The sequence below is a fragment of the Aedes albopictus genome, chromosome 2, assembly GCF_035046485.1.
Source record: "Aedes albopictus strain Foshan chromosome 2, AalbF5, whole genome shotgun sequence".
In the NCBI taxonomy this organism is placed as follows: Eukaryota; Metazoa; Arthropoda; class Insecta; order Diptera; family Culicidae; genus Aedes; species Aedes albopictus.
In genome coordinates, this window is record NC_085137.1 from 122863373 (window position 1) to 122872076 (window position 8704).

The window sequence follows — 8704 nt, forward strand, 5'->3', positions numbered from 1 at the left end:
ACCTGGTAAGCATCTACTGTTCATAAAATTATGTTTACTAAGGAAACCTTTTCTGATTGACAGATTCTTCCTCCGCTATTCCACTGAACCTTCCGTCGAATCTGCGTCTGCAACTACACTGCCTCCACCTCCACCGGCTGTTGCTGATACAACAAGGGACAGCTGCACAACAACTTATTTGCTACGAACAGCAAACATGTCGATGTTCGAAAAGTATAAAACTGCAAAATTCTGAAAACTATTGTTAAGATTATATATTTAGCTCAATCTAGTAAATATGATTCCCCAAAAGTCTTATCCATCTTTATTGGATTATCTACTTTGATTGAATACGATCTTATAACTAATGGGAGCATTTTGATCACATGCTCTCAGTATTTATTAGATCGCAATCAATCAAAGCAGATAATCCATTACGAATATATTTTAATGGTCTTTTTGAAATGTATTAGTATCAAATAATATTATTTTTAAAACGAAAATAATATGTATTTGATTCAAAAATATGTGTTTTTTGAATCAAAAATAAATATTTTTGAAATAAAGTAGAAATATATTTGTTTCAATGAAATTGAATATTAGAATCAAATATTTTTCACTTTGAATTTACATTCAGGCTTATGACAGCTAGACTTAAAAACAACAAAATAAATGCTTTGAAGCAAATACTTGCTGTTGTTGATTCAATAAAAATCGCACTTAGGCCGTGGATCAATGGTATTTTATTTTTGTTTCAAAGTCGTTTATTTTAGAATTTAATATATATTTTTCTGCGTGTTGTAGTTTTATCTGAAAGTTTGCCGAATAACATTGGGATTGCACACGCATTCAAAAGTCGTGAGCGAGCTGTGAAGGTAACTTGCCACAGCGTGAATGAAATTTACATTCACCGCGTGGAGAGTTGCCTTCACAGCTCGCTCACGACTTTGGTATACGTTTGCGACCCCAATGTTATTCGGCAAACTTTCAGATAAAACTACAAGGTTAAATTCATCCACACATTGTTTTTCGATAGCATGCTTCTGAACTGAGATAATAGCAAATGAATGTAAATCTTTGCAAATGAATGGTCGCAACCTTGGAGAGAACTTTTGGAAGAATCCCTTACAGGTACTTCAGGAGCAATACTCAAAGGAAAATTTCATACGAATCCTCAGGGAGAATTCCTGAAACAAAAAACCTTTCTGAGAACTTCCATTGAAAAAATCATTGAAACTCACAGAAGGCTTCCAGGAGATCCCCGAAAGAATCTATTGGGTAAATTTTCTGAAGAAACTGCCATCGAAAATTCCCTCAAGAGATCTCCGGAGAGAATTCCTCTATTAAGGAATTCCCAGAGGGAACTTTTGGAAGATTGTTAAGAAGGACCTCTTAGAAGAATCCACAGAAAGAACTCCTTGAGAATTCCTCATATGGAAATTGGGGACGAATTATCAGAGAAAAAACCTAGAGGAATTCCTAGAACTCTTGGAAAAATCATCAGAAGGAACTCTGAAAGGAATCCTCAAAGACAAGTCCTGGGAGAATCTTCAGAGGTAATTCCTAGAAGAATCTTCAGTTGGAGCTTTTTGAAAAAAAAACTCTATAAGAACTTTAATTGAAATCTCTAGAGGAAACTCCTGAGTCCTGACAGAATGCTCCTGGAAGTATCCTTAGAGATGTTTCCCAAAGGAATCCCAAATAGGGATCCCCAAAAGTATTTCCTGGAGAAATTCCTTTAACCTTCGAGCGATCTCGCTGTTGTATTTTGTACAACACGTTGAAAAAAATCTCGCTTTTTATACTCAGCATTAGCGTTGTGCCGACGGTGGCGGCCATACAAGCGAGTTACGGAAGGTTAAGGAGCTTCTATTGGAATCTTAAGTATAGAGTTAGCTTAATGTTAAAATGAACGTTAATAAGAACAAAAAATAAATATTCTGAAAAATTCTTGGAGAAATTCTTAAGAGACCTCCAGAGGGAACTCCTGGAGGAAACCACAAAGGAAACATTGGATGATATCCCCAGAGGTGAAAAAAAAAATAAAAATAAAAAAAAATGTACATGAACTTCCATTGAAATATCAAGAGTACACTCCTAAAAAAATCTTCCAGAGGATATCATTGAAATTTTTCATGGCAACCAAATCCAAAGAAAGCCTTTCAGAATTTTCGTGTAGAAACTTTAATTGCAATTTTCAAAGGAAACTTCTGGATGAATTAGAAAAGGGATCTGCTGGAGGAAATCCTTGAGGAAAATCTTACAGGTATTGCCAGAGGTAGCTCATGGAGGAACCCACATAGTAAATTCCTAGAAGAATTCCAGAGAAAAATTCAGAAGGAATCCCCAGAGGGAGCTTATGGAAGGAGGACTCCCCAGATAAAACTGACGGAGCTTCTGAAAAAAAAATCTGTTATGGGAACTTGAATTGAAATCCCTAAAGGAAACTCCTAGAGGAATACTTCCGGAGGAATCCCTAGAGGTCTTCCTTATAGGAATTCCCAAAGTTAGGTCCTGGTGTAATTCTCTGCAGAAACTTCCATTCTTCAGAGGGAACTTCATGAGAAAGTCCCAAAAGGATCTCCTTGAGAAGTCTCCGAAGGGAGCTCCTGTAGGAATCCTCAAAACGAACTCCTGGAAGAGTTCCTAAAGGAAACGCCTGAAAGAATCCTCAAGAGCAACTCCTGGAAGAATTCCCAGGGGAAACTCCGGGAGGAATTCCCAAAGACATCATGATGGAACTTCATAGCGAACTCTTGCAGAGGATTGTGTTAAACTTTAAAATAAAGTTCAATATTCATAAAGCATGAAGCGCCTCACAGAAACAACCTGTTTATACTAAGTATACTGTATTTTGTGAATTTATTGTGGGATTGCGCTTTCTTAAGTAATCAGTCATTTTTGAAGGATTTTTAGGCAAATACCCGATATTTACTTGATATTGTCCTTAAAGATGCTTAGTTATTGAAAAATCACTTATTTTTCCAACCTCTTATGTCCCCAGAGTTGCGTTAATGAAAAACAATCGAGATCGGTTAAAAAACAACGAAAAGATTGAAAACACCAAAAACGCCTGAATGTATGCACGTTTTAATACACATATCAAATTGAACACCCCAAGTTCTTCATACAAACTTCGGTCATAAACTGTGAAGCCCCGTTACAATATTTTTCAAAATTGCTTTCACTATGACACTTCTAGGCTCCAAAACCTTTGCTCTTTTTTCTCATCCCATAACACAAGCTCAAAAAAAAAAAAATGGTCGAGCAGTGTAATATTTCTGACAACTGTTGTAGATTGTTGATTGATTTGTCTTTATTTAAGAGACTTTCAGCCCTTGGCTGGTTCAACATATTTTCCAAATTTTTTTGGGCAGCTGCTTTTAAATTTATGAAATTCGACCATGTACTCTTTACAGGATTTCCACGACCAGGGTTAACTTTGTTTCGGAAAATAGCTAAATGCTACTCTTTTGAATAGGATATATGTACTGTTTTTAATGCAAAATGCTCGTTTAAGAAACTGTTTCTTATGCTCATATAATAATGTACATACACAGCAAAAAATGGTGAAATTTAAACGATGTGTAAATCGTTCAAGCTGTACATTTACACTAATTGAATCAAGAAAAAGATTTAAATTTGAGTTTAAATTAATGCACATATTTAGAGCACGAAAAAACACTCGATAGTACATTATTATGCACACGATTTTACGACACAGTGTATTTTTCAACCTATGTCGTGAAAATGAATTTCTATCAATGGATTTTTCGATTGAGAAGAATTTAATTTTCAATCGACGTGTAAAATTGCTAGGTTTGGTGCCAAACAAAACCAAACATGGCCATCATGTTCAGTTGTGTCCCCGGTGAGCTGAGAAATTTCGATTAGTATTGGATATCGGCTGATAGTTTCGTGGAATAAAATGAAGTTGGCAAGTTATTCTTTCCGCGGAAAAGTATCGTTTTTAATTTTCCATAGGTAAGGATCCGCTTAACCATTTGATTAGGTGATAATCAATTTCCGAACCTGTTCGTTTTAGGTACCGCAATGATGGCATCAGCAAGCACCGAGCGCAAGAAGCACTTGACTCCGACAAGCTGCGTTAGCTGTATAAAGTAGTGTTTATGTATAAAATGTTCAAACAAAAAGGCAATAAAATCATTCATTTCGTACATTATTTGAAGTGCGTCTCTTTGTTTTTGCTTCCGATTTACCGGGGAAAAACAGCGGCGGGACGTAGTGTTGAAACAATTGGAAAATGGAACGAAGCAAAGCAAGGCACCAACGCGGCTTTGTTTATAGTAAAATTCAACGGCGTTTAAATTTACACGATTCATTCGTTATTTTGAGTCGTGTAAAATTAAAGCGTAATGGAAATTTGAGTCTTTTTTGATGCTCCAAATATGTGCATCAAATTAAACTTAAAATTACATTTTTATTTTAACTGTGTATGTATACCCTCGAAGTCGCTCATCAGTTGCTTGTCCACATTATGACATATATGTCCGGTCCTTTAATCATTCTCGCTAATTTATATCGAACTAACCGTACCAGGTATCTTATTTCAAAATTTCATTACGTAACCCCGTCAACGAATGATGTGTTTGCCTACCCGTTAGTATAGCTGATTGCATGCACGGAACAAACCACAAAACCAACCCCATGTAGCGTGTGATAGCGGAAAATCGAATGAGCAATAATTGAGACATTGATATGTTTTTGTTTTTCCGCCAAGCTTATGCCAGCAACCACCCACCCACCAATTGGTGCGGATTGCACACAGTTGGTTTTGCCACGAAACAGCACAGAGAGACCACAGTTTGAAAGGGATGAGGAGGAATTCTATCGTGTTGGTGTGAACTCTGACACCAGACACCATGAACTCTCGCGGGTTTCGGTTTGTGCGGTTGATTGACGTTACCTTTTTACTGCTGTAAAACGAATCCGCCGTCGGTAGGAGTACCCAACAATCGATTCCAGTCGATTCTAAAATCCTTCTTGGGGCGGTTTAGAACCTAATTGTATGGCACCTTCACTTTTCGCACTTCAAAGAAACGTGACTTTTACGCACAATGAACACACACCGAACGCACTAGAGTGAGTATTTCTTTCAGCCTTTTTTCTTTGTCAACAAAAAATGGATTTTCCCGCTGCGTAGTATCAATACACTATTTTCCCACTTCGTTTGGATTTTCCACCGAAATTCACTACACAATTCGATACCAATTTATCACTCTTCACGAATTATTCACCGCTTTCCGAACCGAACTCGCTCACGCTGGAGCAAGGACCTCACTGACTGAAGAAGAGGACTCTTTTATTTCCAGGAAAAATCTTCTTTTTCTTCCCACACCTCAAGCGCACTCCCGGGGTCAATCCGATCTGCACACCACCTGCAGCTGGTGTTGGTATTTCAGCAAACGTTCTATTCCTCGGTCAAAAGTGTACTGCAGCGTGCCAGACGGAAACTGTTGAAATACATTCTCGACCGATAGCTCTAGTGTGCTTCCGCCGCCGTGTGTGTGGGCGAGTCGCGTCGTCCTGATGATGTTCCGAAGGCACACAGCGAGAGAAAGAGAGTGAGTCCTGCCGTCGTCATTCGCGTTGGGTTTGAATGAAAAGCTTCCCGTACGGACAAAGTTCCACGCCGTTGACTACGGTGACGAAGACCACGACGACCGCGTGCAGCGTGACAGCACACGTTACCACCCGCAGGAGGGTAGGCCATGGTACCTACACGGTGCTGAGTATACGATCTCGTGGGTGAGCGCGAGACAGCATGGTGAAAGCTTTTGCGGTTCTACTACATACTATACTCTCTGGGCACCTGAAGGACCTTGGGTGGCAGCGCGCATGCTCGGGGACCCAGTTCGGGGGAGAACGTGCTGTTTCGGTATAGGGTTGAAATGGTGCAAATAATCTTTTATGGAGTATTTACTAAAGTTTAAACAATTTCAATGCTTCTAGATCGAGTTCGGCAAAGCGCGAAAGTAACGCATGATGAATTTCTCTTCATCGATACTCTCTTCTCCAAACTGAAGTAACAATATGTAAGGATGACTGCAATTTTTGGCCACAAAATGCTAGGCTGTGATGCAGTCTTACGTCCAAATGTAAGAAAGAGTGAACAAACTTGCATTTTGTCTCGTCAGTTTGATGAAGAGAGAGCCGAATATTCACCCCTATTCAAAATCAATCAAGATTTATTCAAATATATAATACAACATTATCCACCCTCCATTAAACTAACTTCACCGTATTTATATCTCAGTGAGAGTTTGACAGGCAAACTTTTTGTTGTACTGAACCATTTTAAGCTATCATCTCCTATGTTTGTGAGGAAACATGCTACCGAACTGTTGTCACTGATGGCGATCGATGGTGCGGCACATTGTGGAAGAAGGCGAAGCTCCCCATAGACCAGTCATGACGAAAGCAGTGAACGCTTTTGAAATGGAAGTGATGCCAACTTAGATATGCTAGTTGGAAGACTTAAGGGAAAACCTCTTTTTAAATAACAGGAGAGCGTAAATGGATAAATAGAGAAATTGAATTCTCGCTATTGGAGTTTGCTCAACTGACACTTGAGAGGAAGCTTTTGAATCAGAGGATCTCCTCCGCCTACAAAGAAGAAATGACGACTTTCCCGGTCCTAATCCAAAACCGTAATCATTACCACCAAGCCTGTCGTCTCTCCGGGACTACCAAAAGATATTGTTTCAAAGAGGGGCTAGCGTAGATCGCAACCTCGAGGTCAGCTACCTAGTCTTGCAGCTACGGACTTTGTACCACGCCTTTTCGGAAGACATCAATGTACGGCACAGGTGTATGGCAAGCTTCCTAAGTGGTCCTACCACACCGTTTGTCCTCGGAAGGTGGTACAGGGTCAACACGACATCACGCCTGCATTCGCGCTGCACTGGACAATATCAAGAATTGATACTGCGTGCACCGCAATTTGAACTTCAAGCAAGTAAAGCCTTATCCGCATATATCGCAGAAGGACGCCGACATGAGATCTTAAGCTGCTAATAACTTGCCTACTTCTAACAGCGATAACACAAAGTTTGTCGGTACGAAGCTCTTTGTCCCAAGCCGGATTCCAATACCTGAATATGGACGAAGCGACATCAGCCAGTAGCTTCCATATACTGGCATGAACCGTAGAGTTATTGGATTTGGTTCAGGACAGTGTCACTATTGCTGAGGAGGCTCTTTTGGGGACATATGCGATCGGGTGGGCAGCAGTGAATTCCTCTTCTGCGATAGTTTCGCCGTAGACCCCCAGCGAAATATCGCCAGCTAAGCCGACAATGGCCACAACAACCGGAAACTCGAACCTCAAAACTTTGTCGTACCTGACATTCCATAACACCGAACTCAGGATGGACCCTTGCGGAACTCGTGAGATTGTGTGAAAGCACTTTCAATCCACCTCTGTGTCGCATATATACTAGTACTCGATTCTGGAAGTAACTTCCGAAAAACTTGTACAGGTACCCGGGCAATCCCAGACGCAGGAATACATTGGCAAAAGCTGCCCAACTAACGCAATTGAACACGTTTCTTACATCCCGAGTCATTACTACTCAGTAGCGAAAGCCGTTACTTTAACGCTGGAGCACAAACTCGGCTGTACTTGTAACCGACACGATAGCGCCTACGATTGAACTCTCCTTCTGATCAGGGTTCGTAATTTTCGTTTCAGCGATACGAAATATGGCTATTCTCACGGCGGCGGGAGAGCTTAAGGACTGTTCATTTTATGAAGAGGACAACTTTGCAAGGCTATAAAAAGAAAACGCGTAGTTCAAATTTGAGCAGCCTTGGTTAGTTGTTCAGTACATTATATTAGCAGATAATAACCATAAATAAATTGGGTTAAAATTATTGAACTTCATAGAAATGTGGCAAAGTGTTTCGAGAGATCAATTTTTCAATTCCCAGATAAACATAAACAAGATAAAGATAAACACAAAATTTCTGTAAAACATCGGTGCATCGTTTTTAATTGCATAAAAGTGTTTGCCATGCTGCAGCAGTTTGAGTGATACATATTCTGGCAAAATATAAACCTAATCGGAATAATGGTTGTTGAGATATCAAAGTTACAAGTTGGACTCGATTTTCAGAATAAAATTTATTAGTTAAACAAAAATGTATAAAAATATTAAATTTTGAATGTTTTCAATGGATCTAGTCGAAAGTACTAATAATGCAATTTCAAATGCAGAAAACCGCTTCTTGATAACATTGTTGGCTTGGTTACTGTGCTTCATGGCAGTTACCGGAGATAAAACCGCTTCGTTCTTTGAAGGTTCTTCTAAATAACGATGTACTCTATTGCAAATACAACTTAACAATGATGTCGAAAATAAAAATTAACATGTAGTTATTTTCAAATAAGGTATATAATCACATAGGGTCAGACCTTGCTGAAAATAAATAATAATAAGCTTCTCTAGAATCAAAAACTTGAATTTATGGAGCAAAAAGTATGCAATTTTTAATTATGGCCATCATTAAGTATTAAATTTATGATGAAGAATGTACTTTAAAGCATATTTTTCTTCGGTATCATTTAGAATGCGATTCTCTTCTATACTGGACAAATTTTGAACTGATTCCGTAGTGTTATTGCATCACTGGACTTAAAGGTGACAAGTTGAATGCAACAAATTATCGTCCTATATCTATATTGCCTGCTTTGTCAAAAATA

At 39.0% G+C, this 8704-nt stretch overlaps 1 protein-coding gene across 3 annotated transcripts in view; it reads right to left on the reverse strand.

Moving 5' to 3' along the window:
* LOC109419404 (prohormone-3) overlaps nucleotides 1-5766 on the reverse strand; it is a 119165-nt gene extending 113399 nt beyond the window's left edge. Inside the window, exon 1 of one of the 3 annotated variants that reach the window (XM_029853180.2) lies at nucleotides 4907-5766. The gene's annotated coding sequence lies outside the window, so the exon portion shown is untranslated. The remainder of the gene's footprint in view (nucleotides 1-4906) is intronic. The other 2 variants (XM_029853181.2, XM_029853182.2) reach the window with 2 other exon arrangements.
* Between the last annotated feature and the right edge of the window lie 2938 nt (nucleotides 5767-8704).